Below are 17,947 nucleotides of genomic sequence, written 5' to 3'. Positions count from 1 at the left end.
CATTATATCATAGTTTCTTATCTCACTTAATTTTAAAATTGTCTCTCTAATAATCCCATTTACATTTATCGACAATAAACGAAAGTGTTTTTCTTTTATTTTTGTCTTCTCTCCATGTTGTCCATTTCCGTTTCCATAGTTTTCCGGTCTGTTTTGTATCATCTGTCATATTTAGTTCCTGTCTTAAATTCATCGCTGCATTCGTTGTCGTCATTGTCGCTTTCAGCTGTTGTACTTTCGTCTTCCTTTTGTCTGTCTGATTCATTTATTTGCTCTAGTAGTTTCTTTTTGTGTTTGAATTTCAGCATATTGGTTCATTTTTCCCATGAGCTGTGTCAGGGGTGTCATTTTCAATTTCATAAAGAGAACACTCTTGTGATTAGGGTGACATTGTTGTAGCATTCCTTTTTTCAGTCTATGTTTCGGTAAGGGTGTAGAGTTGCTTCGGGGAGATAACACCGACAAGTCTGTCTTCTCGTCCTCACTCACGTCATCCCCCTACTGAGTGGAGGTTTCCATCTCCTGTAGGGGGCACATCTATTGTTAGTTTCCAACGTTTCTTTACGGGAGTCTGTAATTTTCCTGTTTTGCTTGGGCTCAGGATATTAGCCCACCCAGGACTTGCCTGGGATTCTTCTAAGTTTACAACATTCATATCATGTTGTACCTGTTGAGTTTGCATTTATTGGGAGCTTTCTTGCGCATTGTTTACGTACTCTCCCACCTGTTTCATCAACAAAATGAGATTTCCTATTTGTGAAATCATCTCTATTTCATTTGTAGGTATGTTGCTAGTTGCAACTTTACTAGCGTATGTGTTTGTAGTTGTTGTGGTTGTTTGTGGTATTTCAAGCTGATATGTACAATTTTTTTTGGGTGGGTGTGACCCGTTTGATTGCGTTTGGGACACTTCATATCGTCATCACATCCCTTGTACCAACTTTTTACGCGAAACCCCATTACGTAGGAGAAAGTCAGTAATTTTCTTGCCTCTTCTCTGGGCATGATCAGGATCATAACCCCCGATTTTATGGGTCCAATACCTCAAATTGTAACCATTTTGCTTGTCTTCACCATGGCTTTAAACTTAGATTCAACTTTGCTTATGAGTTCTTGTGTTTCTTTTCGAGCGGGAGACCCGAAACATGTACTTCAGTTAACTTGGGTTCAATCTCCCTTGTGAAGGGGGGGGGGGGCAGCCCTTATTTGAGCTATCGCTCACTTAACCTCAAATGACTACATTGACAGCAAGGGTGTATCGTACTGTGTCGGATACAACATGTAGGCCTACTTGTTGTATCCCGCATTTTATTGTCCTTCTATCTTTCAGATGTATATGCCCATTACCTTTAGCACGGTTAGTATTTCCCCCTGTCTAGGTGCTGTGGTTACATTTCCAAAATCCAATAACTGGCATCCAGAGGGGTGTTATGCTAATAATTTAATTTAATGACTTAATTTATATATATATATATATATATATATATATATATATATATATATATATATATATATATATAACCCTCAACATTTGGACATATAATGGATGATTTTTAGACCCCATATCAAAAATGACTTTGTCCCTACAAGGATAAAGTCCTACATATTGTAATATCTAACTCAGCACACCAAAATGTTATTAAAAACTACATCCCTTCTTCCGTTCCTGAACGCAAGCCACCCACCCACCATTGTTTAGACCGCCATCTGCATCTCTTATAAATGTGTACTCTGTGTTTTATACTAAATGTCAGTATAAAACCTTGCTATTGTCCTCGGAATGTCACGCTGTTGTCATGAGTATTAATGAACTCGTCAAGAAATTCACTTAAAGACATCAACAGTTCTACAAGCCCTGTGATATCAACATTAAGTGGAAAGAAGTTCGCATAATAGTAGCCATTGTGCCATATTCATTTGTATGTAGGACCATGTGTGTCTCGTGCTGCAATCTCACATAAATGGTTTAGGAAATTAATTATCTTACCTTCCATGATTTTTGGAATCAAAGCCAGAAATATGATGCTAGTCCATAAATTAGAGACTTAACCATCCGGAGGAGTTTCATTGCCGAAACAGCGGACATGCAGGATAGCGATGGAATAAATGTGCCGAGCCAAATAATCACAATTGTCAGAATTTTGTTGAACAATGAGTTAGAACTAATGTTACTGTTCATTATAGTAAGTTCTTGGTTATGTAGAATTTGTTATTTTACTTTAATGTGCGAAATAGTATGCATTTGATAGGGACTATTTCTAACCTTATTACGACTCATTGCATCAGCAGTACGTTGTACTCTCGATCGATTCGCATCGAAATTCACTTGTCCGTTTCGTTCTGTTCTACTTAATCATAGGTATGAATATATAAATAAGATTAAAAGTAAAAACGCACACCACGGACATTGAGAGGACAACTTAGTGCTGTCTAAATTTTGTGTGCAGAGAGATTTTTCCATGCAGTTTGAACAGTTGACTCGGTTACCGCCATGGCTAACACTGAGATGGACAAACACTGATTGGCTAACTAAGGTCATGTGACCTAAATATGAGTCTATAAATACGAGTGCAGACAGTACAGTGGCAGATAGCTGTCAGAGCGGCAAAGTATGAACATCTAAGTAGAAAAGAATTTCGGCAAATCATCATTTATATATATATTATATATATTTTTACACAACCGATATTAACTTTGGCACTTTGAAATCCCAGAGCTGAATCAAATTCTTATGAGAAGTTTTAAATAGATTTATTACATGATTGCTATTGAATTTAAACGCTAAAGAATTACTATATAGCAGCAGAAAGGGTGAACAGACCCAAGAATTCCGACAAAAAAATAAAACCTCCATGGAAAATCTAATCCGCAGAAAGGTCCAGATTTTTACAAATAAAAGCTTCCTGGGAGGTTTTTATTTTTTGTTGAAACCAACCACATCAATGAAACCTTAGTTCGAAAAGGTAGCTGATAAGTAAAGTATTCTACGTGTTTATTTACTTTTTGTTTCTTCTACTGGACGACCAACATTGCTCGGCACCCTTTCTGCTGCTATTAATCTATCCAAATATTTTATCGAGTCCGATTCGATATCTTGTTCTAGGATCGTGCAAATTTATTGTTATAAATCCATGCGGAGTAGCTTGCGCTCGTGAAAAGAAGTTTCTGAATTTAATTATATCCATGTCACCGCTGCACCAGGTTTGATGAATATTTCGCAACGTATGTGTGTCTACGCCATTAAACACAACTAAAATATTACAGTTATCTCTAATCACTTTTGGTATTTGTGTGTATCGTTGAGTAACATAGATCACATCTGTATTTTTATGTCTATCTCGAGAAAAAATCCTTGCTGGATTTGATTGTTTATCTAGCACCACATCGTCGTATACAACTAAATTATTAATAAACCCATCAAGATCATCTACGGACGGTGCTTCATCAATATCTGTTATAAAATCAATACTATTATTTTCACCGTCATTTATTAATCTTGCATTTTCGTTAAAGTCTTTTAATACTTCATAACGCCTCTGATCATCAACGGATGGTGCTACCAAATATAATTTGTCCCATTTCAGCCATCTCATTATCAGATTAAGTAATAATTGCGTCTTACCCGATCCAGATGGTCCTATGATAATCATCATTCTGATGGAATTTGGTAACGCAGGGTGGTGTTTAACTGGCTCTCGCTGCCGAGTTGCTGAGAAATCAATTATATCCATATATTTTATAACATGAATTTATATTGTTTACGTTGTAGAGTTAAAACTCCAACTACTGATTTAGCTACGGTTACAACAAAAAATAAAAAAAATAGCGTATGGTGGAAAATGTTCTGTATGTGGTAGAAAGATATTTTCGTTTTTACCTAATAAGCGCGGTGGTGATATTGCTAAAATTATGTCAAAGTTTTCAGGTACTCCATGGGCTATATACTCAGGAGAAAAACATCTACCAGGATATAATTATTGCTGTCCTGGTACTCGACTTGATATCAGGCTTGATAATCAGGATCAACCAAAGCCAGGCGAGGAACCAATAAACGCTATTGATCGAGCATGTCATGCTCATGATGTTGAGTATAAAAGCAATGATCTACAACATAGGCATATTGCGGAGGTGAAATTAATTCATGCGCTAGATTCTATTAAAAATAAAAATATCAAAGAAAAATTAGCTAATTGGATAGTAAGATCCGCGATGAAAGGTAAATTAGCGCTAGGGACTGGTAATATATAAAATGGAATCGATTTATTATTCACCAATTGGATACTGGAAGGGTAAAGCAGCAATTAGTAAACTCGCTGATGCAGCAGCGGTTAAACATTCTACTGCTAAAGCGTGGTTATCCAAACAGGCAATATGGCAAATTTAACTACCACCACCGAAACGAATTCAGTACGCGTATTTCGATGTTAGTGTTCCTAGTGAAGTTCATCAAGCAGATATTTTATTTTTACCACATGATACTGTACGTAGAAAAACATACAAGTACGCGTTAACTGTTGCTGCAGTTGCAAGTAGATATAAAGATGCGGAACCGCTATCAACGAAAACATCATCTGAAGTAGCCGATGCGTTTGAAAGAATTTATCAACGAGGTGGTCTGCTATGGCCACAGCTGTTACAAGTTGATCCTGGCAAGGAATTTCTTGTTCCAGTATCATCACTGATGAAACAACACAATACCAAAATACGACGAGGACATACTGCGATTCATCGTGATCAGGCAATTGTTGAACGATTTAATCGAACGCTAGCTGAGCGATTATTTGGATATCAATACGCGAAGGAATTTATTCAGTATACAAGATCTCGCGAATGGGTTGCAAGATTACCAAGCGTGATAGCTGCGTTAAATAATGAGATTACACGAACAACCAACATGAAACCCATTAACGCAATTACAAAAAGAAAATATACCAATACAACGAAAAGATATTGAAAAACAAAAAATACTGGGTGATGTTACAGTTAGATATTTATACGAGCCCGGTGAACTCGAATGTGGTAAAAAAAGAGCGACTGATCCTATTTGGAGTGTTACCACACACAAGATATCCACCGTAACAAGATCCTCAGGTAGACCCGCAATCTACCGATTAGATTCAACTGCTCCTCAACGTGGATTTGTACGTGAACAATTACAAGTAATTCCCGATGATACACAATTACCACCGCGATCACTTAACTAACACTGTTGCCAGCGCCGCGACGTCGATTACACTCAAGACAGGTCAACATGGTATTTTCTCGTGTATGACCAAAATTGTTATTTTTTCTGTCTACGGTAAATTGTCTTGAATCATTATTCGAATACCTCCACAGCATTATACAATTTCAACTTGCGCAATGATTATTCTGCTGCTGTTTTAACTCAATAATAAATTCAACATCAAGATCAAAGTCGCGTTTATTTTTTTGATCCGATTGTTTGTATCCGATTAATTTTTTTCTTATTATATCATCATTGATGATGTTAAATTTATTAACGATTTCAGTAATTATAATTCTCCGTAACTGAGACATTTTTCTAACCCGCGATACCGCTAAATAGACTAAATTTGACCACTCGATGCGATCGTCTACAATCCAGACTCGTGTATCAGAAATAGTTAATCCCTGAGACGAGTGGATCGTCATAGCGTATCCCAACACCCATGGAGATTTTTGTCAGCACGTAATGCATCTTCGACCACACTGATATCAACAGCGACAATATCATTTAATACGAGATTTCGTTTCTCAGTCTGCCCTGGAATATCAACATTAATATTCTGTTTTCGTGTATCTGATGGTCTATAACACAACGGTACGGGTAATTCTGAGTATTTTTCTTTATGCTGCTGAAATAACTGCTGTTGTAAAGCGTCTCTGATTATTGTTTTGCTTGCTACTATCAAATCCTCGGGTCTCCATAAATTCAAAAAATCGTTCACTGAGGTCTCTGAGATCACTCCGCGTATTATTTCACACTGAATTTTGTTTGATTGTAATCTGATTAATTTTTTAAACTCCTTTAAATTTGTATCGAGAGCTCCATGATCATCATCTATTTCTTCGTAATAATCAACGAAATTTTTTAACCAATCATGTGGAGATGGTCCAACAAAGGGCGGCGGCTGACCATGATCGCCACACATTATTACAGCGGTATTTTTCGTCAACAACCAATCAAGAAACATTTTTAATGTATTCAATGACACCGTGCATATCTCGTCCCAAATAATTATTTTTGGTATATATTTTTCTCCCATTCGTTCAGAAGTCCTTGTATCCCCGCGCCACCGAAAGAAACTATGATACGTGCACGATTGTACTTGCCGTTGTTTCATCTCCCGGGCAAGTCTATGTGTGGGTGTTAGCACGATCATATCTGAATTTCTAAAAACATTAATTGCTCGAGTCGTCTTTCGGCATCCACCAGGTCCATTGAGATATACTGTCTTATATCTAGTTATTGGATCACTCACCGACGGCGCTTTCGATATTTCTGATATTTTATCACACTTACGATAAAAATCTCTCATTGGAACATCTGCTGATTCTGTATAATTGTGTAATATTTCTTTTTTTATTCTCCACGAACTCCATCGTTCATCACTACTTATAAATTCCATAACAGATTCTAAATATTTACTCGAAATATAAAATGAATCTGTTGCGACTCTGACTGCGGTCTGAGGAAATCTATTAATCATCGATAATAGATTTATAGAAACATGAGCCAACATAGAAGATCTTAGATGAGTATACTGTGGGAAGACACCATTTATGTAACTAACGATCGTACCCAATTTTGTTCCATCGGATAAATAAACACTTTCTCGGTTTACAAATATATTTCTCGCTGTTGTATCAGCGATTATAAAATCGTATTCGGCATCATCTAGAATTAATCGTGCGTAATGTCTTTTATGATCATATGCACCACCCTGAGTAAATTTACCAATAATTCGTCTACCAAGATCTTTTGCGGTTTTTTCGTTATTTTTAAGTTTAACCTCGATAATTTTAGGAGCTTCTTTGATAATATCATCTTCGGAAACACCAGGACATTCTTCCTTAAATTCCTTAACTTCATCTGGCATGGGCAACCAAACTTCGGTCTGCGCGTGATATGATATAATAGCCTCACTAACCACCAACGATGTCAGTACCGCATAATCTAGCATATATCGTAATAAAACTATAAGCGCCCAACGTTTTTCACAAAAATGTCTACCTAACCAAACATAACAAATCTTGTGAAGATTTTCGTTAAACTCGAATGATTCAACACAAGCGAATCCAGTCAGATCAAAATCAGGTGATGGTCCATTAATTGCCACTCGCGTCATCTCGTTTGTGGGGTGACCAAATCTTTTAAAGTACACAGAACAATCTCCGCATCCTAGAAAACTTCCCGGATAACATGCAACCATATCAACCGAAATAACATCATTGTAATTATACTTGGTATTCCACAATCCGCCATGTCCGTATTCGACGCAACTTGCGCGCACGTCTTCGAGTAAATCAAATCGTGTTGGTTTCCATGAATTTTTTTCTCTAGCGAAATGAGCCGCAACAGATGGAACGGTAAAACAATTAGTTAATAATTTGTCAGTATTTTCCGTGGAGTGCTTGCACTCTAAAAACTTCTCCGCGAGATTTTTCATCTCGTCGTGGAGAGATTCTGTTCGATATATTTCACCGTTTGGTCTAACAAACTGATCAAATCCACCTTCCTCATCACTTTTAAATAACCATACCGATACAGGATCGTTTTTACTTATTTCGTTGATAAAATCAAACATACCTCCCCCCATATCTGAGGGGTAAAATCTAACAGTTCGATTACGTGGAAATATTGTTACTGCGCTGGTCCATGCGTGCGCGTTATGATCAATAATATTTATTGGAGCTCCTTTCGATTTATATTTTGATTTGTACAGTACTTCTCCCGTTATCGTCGCTACGGTTATTGGGAATTTTAATCTTTTTCCTAACTCAGTGACATCTTTGATAGACGCCCCGGTATCTTTAACCATTTCTCCCCACGTTATTATTTTACGTCTTTTATCTGTTAAACCGTTTCCACGGGCCGCGTTTGTAAAATGTTCTATTATTCGTTCGGCTACACAGTTTATTTTTGAAAATTTCATTGGCGTCAGTTTATCAGCGCTAGGTTTTTCATTTATCACATAGATTCCATAAACAACTGCTGTTACAGGATACGCTCGCTCATAATACGGTTTGTCAATACCGATCAATAGACCTGGTTTGGAATTTTTACTTAGTATGACAGTTATTTTGTTACCGTGGACAGGATCATATTTGTCACGGATAATCCAGTTATCTGTTTCTGCAAGTATGACAAATTTTATTCTGAAAAGATAACTTCTATCATCGAGCTGCTCAATAATAGCTGCTGCTCTTTTGTCATTCATCGTAGCGTCGACACCCTTGGCTTTGACTTTGTCATTGCGAATAATCTTGAACGTTGACAGACATGAGATGCACCATCTGCGTGAAATTCTTTCTTGGCGTCGTGAATTTTATTGATCAAACTTTTATTTTTCCGATCAACCAAATCTCGTACTGGTAAGTTAGGAGATATCCTGTCAATGTTGAATTTACTTGTTTTCCAAGGCTTGATTCTGGATAATCTCTCGAATTCGTCCATATAATTAAAACAAATATTTAAATAAAGAATATTATATATACATGATGAATCATTGTACTTGGTTCATGATCGGTTCAGTAAATCGATGCAACAAATCCTGTAGAGGTCAATTTTGTTGGATGCACTTACAAGGTATACGGCGGGGAAGTCTAGGACCAATACCGTGTCTGCGATGTGGTGTTGGAGTGCGAGGAAAAACAGAATTATGTGCAAATTGCGGTGCAAAACGGTTCAGAGAACTTAAAAGATATTATGACCAAAAAAAATAATAATAGTGAAAACGCCATAAAATCCGTGGAGGATTATATATCAAGATTCCAGACAAACAATGATTTAAACAAATAATATTATTGTATAAATGGAGCAAAATAAATTTGTCCCAAATCCTGTCATCAAAAATTACGAATCAGATCGTATTGGCATGTTTAGAAATTGCATGTTGAAGAGACCGGTTGGTACTGTTGATAATACTGGCTATCTTAGATTTACTGTTGGGAAGAAAAGATATCTGTGTCATCGATTTACGTAAGAGTGTCATAATGGGATGATCAAAGATGATCTTGTGATCGATCATACTGATTCAAATCCTCAAAATAATAGTTTATCCATTTTACAAGCTATCTCACAGAGTGAGAATAATACACGTGGTAATACTGGTAAATACTCAAAAATTGCAAGATCAGTTAAGTCTACAAACATAGAAACTGACGAAGAAATTATATTTAAATCAATGAACGCGGCTGCGAAATACTTTGATATCTGTATGCCTTCAGTACAAAAAGTAGCAGAAAATATAACCAAAACTGCTTTCTCAAAAAAATATAAACAGAAAATCACCTTCCAATATTGTTAACTATCATCACTACCTCGAATTATATTTTTTGACCATTTATCCTTTTTTGTCAGAAAGCCTCATTGTTACACTACTGAATTTTTGATTATGCAAAAGGGAGATTACTTTTGTAATATATAGTTTTCTTCATAGATTTCCGATTTTTTATGGTCGTAATTAGTCAGTTTAACCATTTACGTCGTAATTAATTACTCGTAGAAGTATATTTATGGTTTTTAAATATATAAACGTATTTCCCATCATACAACATAGCGGATCTGTTACGAGAAATTGAGGTAATTTGACCGTTGTTATTGATCCGCAGGTAGTAGTTGTAGGCAAAACATGCTGCATTAACAATCTGCTTAGAAACCGTTGTTATGTAGAAATCGATCTGCAGGTGTATTCACAATCCGCTTAGCACCGCTGTTATTGATTTCGCAGGTTTGTATTTGCAGTCTGTTACGAATAACGCTGTTATAATACAGATATATTCAGAAACCGTTGTTATAATGCAGATATATTCAGAAACCGTTATTTTAATGTAGAAACAGTTATTTAAATGTAGAAATCATTATTTTAGCACTGAAACCGTTGTTTTAATGCAGAAATATTTAAACCGATCTGTAGCTATATATTAACTTCTAAAACATGTAGTGTTAGATGAATTCAATAGCTCAATTGATAACGTATCTGACTGTGATACTCTCGGCCGCAGGATCGAATCCCCATGACTGACAACTGATCGGTGGTTACGCATATTTGCGATTTTTATAATTAAATGGGGCTCCGCCTGAACCCTCAAAACTCAACAGAAAAGACACCCACCTACCACATCACTAGTGATAGATACATGTTTTGTGTATCACCCACGGGCTGATTATATGGGTGGGTGTCAAAATCTGTTGAACGTCGAGAAGGTCCCGTCATTCATTGTATATATTCCATGTCATTCATTCATTCATTCATTGTATATGTTTGTGCCGTCCTTAATTAAGATTTCATTCATTGTTTATATTTCATGTCATTCATTCATTGTATACTACGTCTTGTACTGTCCTTTAATTAATACTGTTCATTGTATATATTATAAATACCCCTTGAACTCGCTAAAAGACTCGAATAGGGGTTCAATGTGGGGATTGTATATGTTGTGCTGTCCTTAATTAAGATTTCATTCATTGTATATATTTCATGTCATTCATTGTATGTTTGTGCTGTCTTCACCAAACACACCCTCTTGGGCTTCTAGACCGTTGTTTGACGGGTTAGGGGCTCTCGTAGGGGATAGTGTTTCGTGTGCTTGTTAAACCTGGCAAGCTACGAGTTCTGGGTTGTATTGTCCTTGCAAATATGTAAATACTATATGTTGTGCTGTGCCCCTTCCTGAACTTGCTAAAAGATTCGAATAGAGGTTCATAGGGGATTATCATTCATTGTATATATTTCATATATCCCTGAACTTGCTAAAAGACTCGAATAGAGGTTCATAGGGATTTCATTCATCATAGATGTTGTGTTGTCGTCAATTAAGTTTTCATTCATTGTATATATTCCATATATCCCTGAACTTGCTAAAAGACTCGAATAGAGGTTCATAGGGGATTATCATTCATTGTATATATTCATCATAGATGTTGTGCTGTGCCCCTTCCTGAACTTGCTAAAAGACTCGAATAGAGGTTCATAGGGGATTTTTTTATTTTAAATATATATATATATATATATATATATATATATATATATATATATATATATATATATATATATATATATATATATATACTAAATAATGAACTACGAAAATATTAATGATGTAATTGTTGCTATTAAAAAATTGGAAAAAGATGAAATTAATATATCCGATGAACTGAATCCTGAAAAGATTATTTCCGACTATGAAATCTTACAAGAACGTAAAAATGATGGTGGTTTTACACTATCGTCTGAATACAAGTTTATAAAACGAATTCAGGCGGCGATGTTCCGGTCACTAGCTGCAGTAAAAGATGATCAGGTCAAGGACTTCGTTCCTCTCTCTGCCGCAGTAGAAAAAATTAGATAACTGTTATCCCACGAGTACGAGGAAAAGAAAACAATTAGTACTCGCATAAGACTATTAAGAAAGATCATGTTAGCGAGTAACCTAGTTGGTGAAACGATCCAAAGTAATGAAGTAGTACAAAATAGTTCTGGTGAAAATGAAAGTTTTGTTAACTGGGGTCCCTGTCAACTCTGACCACGTGTAGATCTTTGATCTTAATATTTCATTTTATATCTTAATATTTTATATTTATTCTAAAATTGAATTTATTCTGAGATTATATTTATTCTAAAATTGAATTTATTCTAAAATTGAATTTATTCTAAAACTGAATTTATTCTGAGATTATGCTTATTCTGAGATTATATTTATTCTGAGATTATATTTATTCTGAAATATTTTATTTATTCTGAAATATTTTATTTTTTTCTGAAAATTTGATCATTTTACATAGTTCTAAGTACCAACTAGCCCATCAATTTCAGAAAAAATGAAATATTTCAACATTTGTTAAGGAAAATTGATGAATTTTCCAATATCATCAGGTCAAACCTCAAGCGGTTCTCTAATTGATTTATCGATAAATCGTTAAAAATCAGTAAAATTAGCTCCAAAAATGAGATTTTTCGTGCGATTAGCAACACTTGCTGTAATTTGATTTCTGATGGTTGTAAACGATATACTTGAATCCCTAATTCTGCCGCCGTCAGTAAACACGGGTATATTATCCACTTCCTGATATTAAACTTGAAATATTATTTCCCGATTCACCGAGTCCCCGATCTGCTAACGCTGCTAGTTTTTGATTTGCAGCTTGATTTATTATTTTACTTACGTCTGCGGGCATAATTTCGGTACTTGCCAGTTTCACTAGTGGTTGTTGTTTTCGTCGCAATAATCGTACTAGTCTATCTTTGATCGCCGAGAACGCCTTCCCAGCAACATTGATAATTGCACCAGGAGCTTTTTCACGAACAACATCGATAGCCTTCATCGATAATTGTTTTGCAATAGGCGCTGCTTTTGGGGCTAACCATGTAAATAATCCCTGAATAACATCACCAAGTCCATCTCCGTAAATAACCCTATAGATTGGTAATCGTGAGTTTACCGCTCTGACCGATACGGATTTACGATGATTATTGTGTATGATCATCTCATTTTATTTACCATTTATCTAATCGCGGTGACTAATCATCAACGAGCTCTTCAATAAGCTCTCGGTAAACGCCGATATCCATTATACCACCTTGAAATAATTGCCGACAAAATATCAGCTGCTTCATTGGTTATTTTTCTTGTGAATTATTTCCAGCTCGTTTTCCTCCTATGAGAACTTCTAACCGTGACACATCATTGAGGATGTTATCAGGACAAACAAAATTATTTTCTCCTGATGCAGTCAGAAAACCACTTCCTACAGCGCCAGGAGGATCATCGTCAGGATCTCTTTCTTTACCCAGTGAACGTAATTTCTCCTGTTGTTTAGTTTCTATATCTCTGAATATTTCTTCTCTTTGTTTCCATTCTTATTCTACTTTTTGTTTCATTTCTTTTGCCATCTGTTTCCTTTTCTCTCTAGATGGTTTCAACATCATCTCTTTCTGCGGTGAAGAAGATTGTTGTTGTTCTATTTGTTGCAGAGGTGGAGGAAGTTGATACTGGGAGAGTTGTTGTTGTTCTACTTGTTTGTTTTTTTTTCTCTATAAAGTCTTTTTACTTCTTTATAAAGACTTTTGTATTCTGGACCTCTACCTTGTTTTTTGTTTCTATATACGCGATATATCCATTTAATAAGATTGTCATCATTTGTGTTTTCATAATGGGATTTTAAAATATCAGATTTATTAAATATACCAGATAATATTATTTCGGGTAATTTTTCTCTTTTAGTATCTCTAATATCTTCGACAACCCCCTTTTTAAATTTTGCAATCAATTCTAAGTTTATTTCTATTGGTTCGGGTTCAGATGCAAGTTCTTTTCTCACGTCGGCGACTTCAGTACGAAGTTCTCCAATATCTTCAAGTATTTTTTCACCAACGGGTGGAGGCTGAGTCGCAGCTATATCAGTTGGAAGATCTCGTAAAATCTTCTTTGTCTGTTTAGTTCTTCTTGCTATTTTTTCAGTTTGTTATGATGTTTGTTTTGATGCCGGAAGAAGATCTTCTTTGATGACAGTCGTAACTTTCTCAGTAGCTGCAGTGACGGGTTTAAACAGTTTTTTAGTGTCTTTTTCGTACTCAACTTGTGCTTCTTGCTGCACTTGTAGATTTTTTCTGAATGAATCTCGCACGGGAAGAATATTTTTAATTGCTTCTAGTCTCTCTCGTGCTATTCTTGCAGCATGAGATTCTGGATGTACCATTATTTTTAATATAACAATTTTTTAATTAATAGCAGCAGAAAGGGTGCCTACCAATGTTGGTCGTCCAGTAGAAAAAAGAAAAAATAAATAAACACGTAGAATACTTTATTTTTCAGTTACCTTTTCGAACTAAGGTTTCATTGATGTGGTTGGTTTCAACAAAAAATAAAAACCTCCCAGGAAGCTTTTATTTGTAAAAATCTGGACCTTTCTGCGGATCAGATTTTCCATGGAGGTTTTATTTTTTTGTCGGAATTCTTGGGTCTGTTCACCCTTTCTGCTGCTTATATAATTCTTTATAAAGCCGCTGCTATCTCCCACCACACTGCTCAAGTACACTAGTACCTAAATTATAGTTTTTATTGAGATCGCTCTACCATGTCAGAATGTATCATAGTAAATCGAATATTTAGCTGTTAATATACACAGAAATTTAATAATAGAATTAATTTTACCATAATATGGTTTATTATTTTCTTTTAGCATTTAGACCATTAAGTCTGATTTATATTATCAAAAGCCGATAGTGTTGTGAAGAACACTGTGTTTATGTAAAGTCACTATGCCATATTGAGAAGCATGTTCAATATCACCTTTATTATTTACTAAAAGGCATTTTTAGTCTTGAACTCTGGTCTTTTCGATATATAACACACGGGGTGTTACAATATCAAAATATACAAAAATTAAAAAGGACACAAATGCAAAAACATACAATATAAATGAAGGAAAAATTAAAAATTAAAAATACAAACGTGTAAGGTCCAATGCTTACATACTCTTCCTGTTTTGTGCTATCCGGTTTGCTTTGTACGTGCCATTGCCAATAATGAAAACAAATGCTATTATTACGAGAACTAAAAATACACAGATGTTCGCTGTGTACGAAACAGGAATTGACACTGACCTTTAGTAACCTCATGACGTGTGATGTTTACGACGCTAATCACGCTCATCGTCACGTAATGTGTAGAGCTGCTGTTATTTATATCATTTGTCCGTGGAAAGAACATTTACCCAATTAGTATTGGTTATTATATCAAATAATGATGCTTAGAGCTAACGTTCTTTGTATGACCTATGATATAAAGAAGTAAAATAGAATTCACCCGTAATGGATATTAATAGTTCTTCAACAAGGAAGAAGGAAAACAACGATAATTTTTCACGTCTAGTATCTGTAGGAATAGTTATACTGAGGGGACCCCAGTTATTTATAGTATGTGACTTAGGGACTCCAACTGTATGCCGCAGGGCATAACTCATGGGCCGCATTGTACATCTATGTTTGACACATATCAAAACGATATTAATTGATCACATACACAAATGATTAGACATGTTAGTCTATGTACGGAGGCTACCCATACATCGAATAGTTGTTTTCATACCAATATCCTTACCATCCTTCATGGACCTACCACGAAGACAGCTGTTGCTGAATTGAACAAATATTTTGCATATATATATTTCCTTGTTATGAGATCTCGGTCAAACACTTTGGCTTTAAATATTTTTTTTTCAAATACATGACATGTATATGGTGAGATAACATGTTTTTCGCCATCCCCGTTGAACACCATATGTTTAGCAATTCTCGGCCTTTATGCGACAAATAGTTTTGTAATCCTACCGAAAAAGTTATAAAATACCTGAATGCAATCAGCAACTCAGTAAACAAATGGGTCGTAATCAACTTAAGGTTGAAAACCACTTTTGACGGATGATGTTTAGATGTTTCCATTGGTCATGATAGAGTTAGCTGTTGCATAGCACAATTAAAATTGTGTGGTATGATGATACTTTTAAAGGATCATAAATAATATATGGAGCTTTTATGGATGCTTTTGATGTTTAATTTCACAACCATGTCGTTTTAAAAAATGATGTCTATCGGGCTGCTCTTTGTTCCTTCTTATTGAGAAGCAAATTTCTTGCCCACATAAATAATATAAGTAAAAATAAATCGTTCGAAAAACTCACAGAATGAGATCAAATTTGGCTGAAAGTAACCTGACAGGAATACATTTTAAATGTTAAGCAAATGATGCCCATCTGCTAGCAAATATGCCCATTTTTTCCAAAAACATACAATATTCATTTTTATTAAGTACAGATCATTCGTTAAGCTATGTCGTCTCAAAAACCATTGGTACCAATTTAATCAAGTTCAACGGAAAGCATCCTGGGATTAAAGATCTCTGGATGTTAAATAAACGCCCCCACCTGTAAAACTCACGGTCTGTATAATACTCTTAGTAAAGCCGTGCTTTGTTATATGTATGTATGTACGTATGTATGTATGTATGCATGCTGTATTGTATGCATGCTTTATTATATGTATGTGCGTAAGGACGTATATATGTGTGTGTTAGTCCGCCTTCAAAGCACAATTTCAATATCTTGAGACCAGCATGATTCTCACTCCTGATTTTATTGGCCCGAAGCCCCATACAGTCGCCATCTTATGTGTTTTTACTTTTGTATGTAATTTGGTTTCCATTTTCATAATCAATTCCTGTGTATATATCTCCAAGGGGAGACCTGAGACATACACTATGTCAATTTTTGCTCTATTTCTCTTACAAAGGGAGGTGTTGGTCCTATTTTAGGTTTTACCTCGTTAATTTCTAGAGCGTGCACTGTTAGTAGGGGAGTATCGTGTTGCTTGGAGTATAGCACATATTTGTTATAACCCGCATTTTGAGGTCCGTCTATTTTGCCAATATCTATTCCTAATACATTAAGGGCAGTTAAGATTTCTCCTTGGCTAGGAACTGTAGGGACATTACGAAAATCTATAGTTTCACACCCATGTGGGTGGTATTCTAGCAGCATTTTGTCTTCCACTCTTGTTTTAAAGTAGGTGCTGAGTTTTGCACCATTCTGTTTTGTTTTTGGTACCCCAAGCATTATTTCTCTCTGTTCTATGCCTAGATTGATCTCTGAAATGGGCATAGTGTTTACTGCACGTAGCCCTAATTCACCTTGTTACATTTCTCTCTGTTCTATTTCTAGATTAATCCCTGAACTGCACCAAGCTCTAAGTCTAAATAAAAAAAAACATGTGCTATAAGCAAACAAAGGAAAACTATAGTCCCTACGGATTACAGTTACAATTGCAAAATGAAGAAAAAAAATGAAAAAAGTTGCTCCCGTAAAGGAAAACAAGCAATTAAACACAAAGAAAGCAATTTCAGAGTATTTCCCGCAACATTTTAGATGTCTGGCGTGTTGTTTTTCTATTAATCCTACCTACGGTAATCTTTAGTAAAAGGAGAAAGATTAACACAATGTGAAGAGAAACCAGATATTTAGAATGATCCAAGAATATTCCTTCAATGACAATCCCTAAAACACACCCTAAAAACACATGTGAATTTCCAGCTGCATACGTATAAGGGATATTTCTGAATCCGCCCCTGAACAACTATTTCATCAGCAATATACGATATGCCATGTGGACAGGGAATATGTTTAAGTACACACTGTAAATAATGTGTTTACTATTAGTTGATGGATGACGTCATTCATCTCGTCTTCTCATTATCTTGTATACGTGTATGAATTCATTGAAGGTACGCACTGGTAGCTTGGATAATTAGTTCCTGTTTACATGTGCAATTCACGTTTCAGGGTAAAGTATTGCTTCTCTCTCTCTCTCTCTCTCTCTCTCTCTCTCTCTGTGCTCTGTATCTAACTATACCTCTAACAAACACAAACACATACACGAGATTTTATAAGTGTATAATACTAAACTTGTGAAAATACTACATATTTAAATGAGTAGTCAATACTTACCTGGTGAAGAGCGTGTGGGGGGTAATTGGTGTTGTTATAGGTAGGGGCGTCATTTCAGCTTTTTTCAGGGACGTAAAGCTTGATTCGGGGTGGGGGCAAAATTTGATGGGGGTGCAAAATTTGACGGACTTGTTAATTTTCGTATATAGGCTACAGCAATTTACATTGTACAGCACATGCAAATTCAGGGGGTGGAGGAAAATGCCCACATGCCGCCCCCCCCCC

General features: G+C 35.6%; 1 pseudogene; it reads right to left on the bottom strand.

Annotated features, from left to right (window-relative positions):
- Positions 1–17,110: 17,110 nt before the first annotated feature.
- LOC149784572 (U5 spliceosomal RNA) lies at positions 17,111–17,236 on the bottom strand (annotated as a pseudogene).
- Between the last annotated feature and the right edge of the window lie 711 nt (positions 17,237–17,947).

This window comes from Sinohyriopsis cumingii, chromosome 14 (genome assembly GCF_028554795.1).
Source record: "Sinohyriopsis cumingii isolate HCF-2022 chromosome 14, ASM2855479v2, whole genome shotgun sequence".
Taxonomy (NCBI): domain Eukaryota; kingdom Metazoa; phylum Mollusca; class Bivalvia; order Unionida; family Unionidae; genus Sinohyriopsis; species Sinohyriopsis cumingii.
Note: the sequence above shows the minus strand (reverse complement) of the source record. Positions and strands in the feature narration are given on the sequence as shown.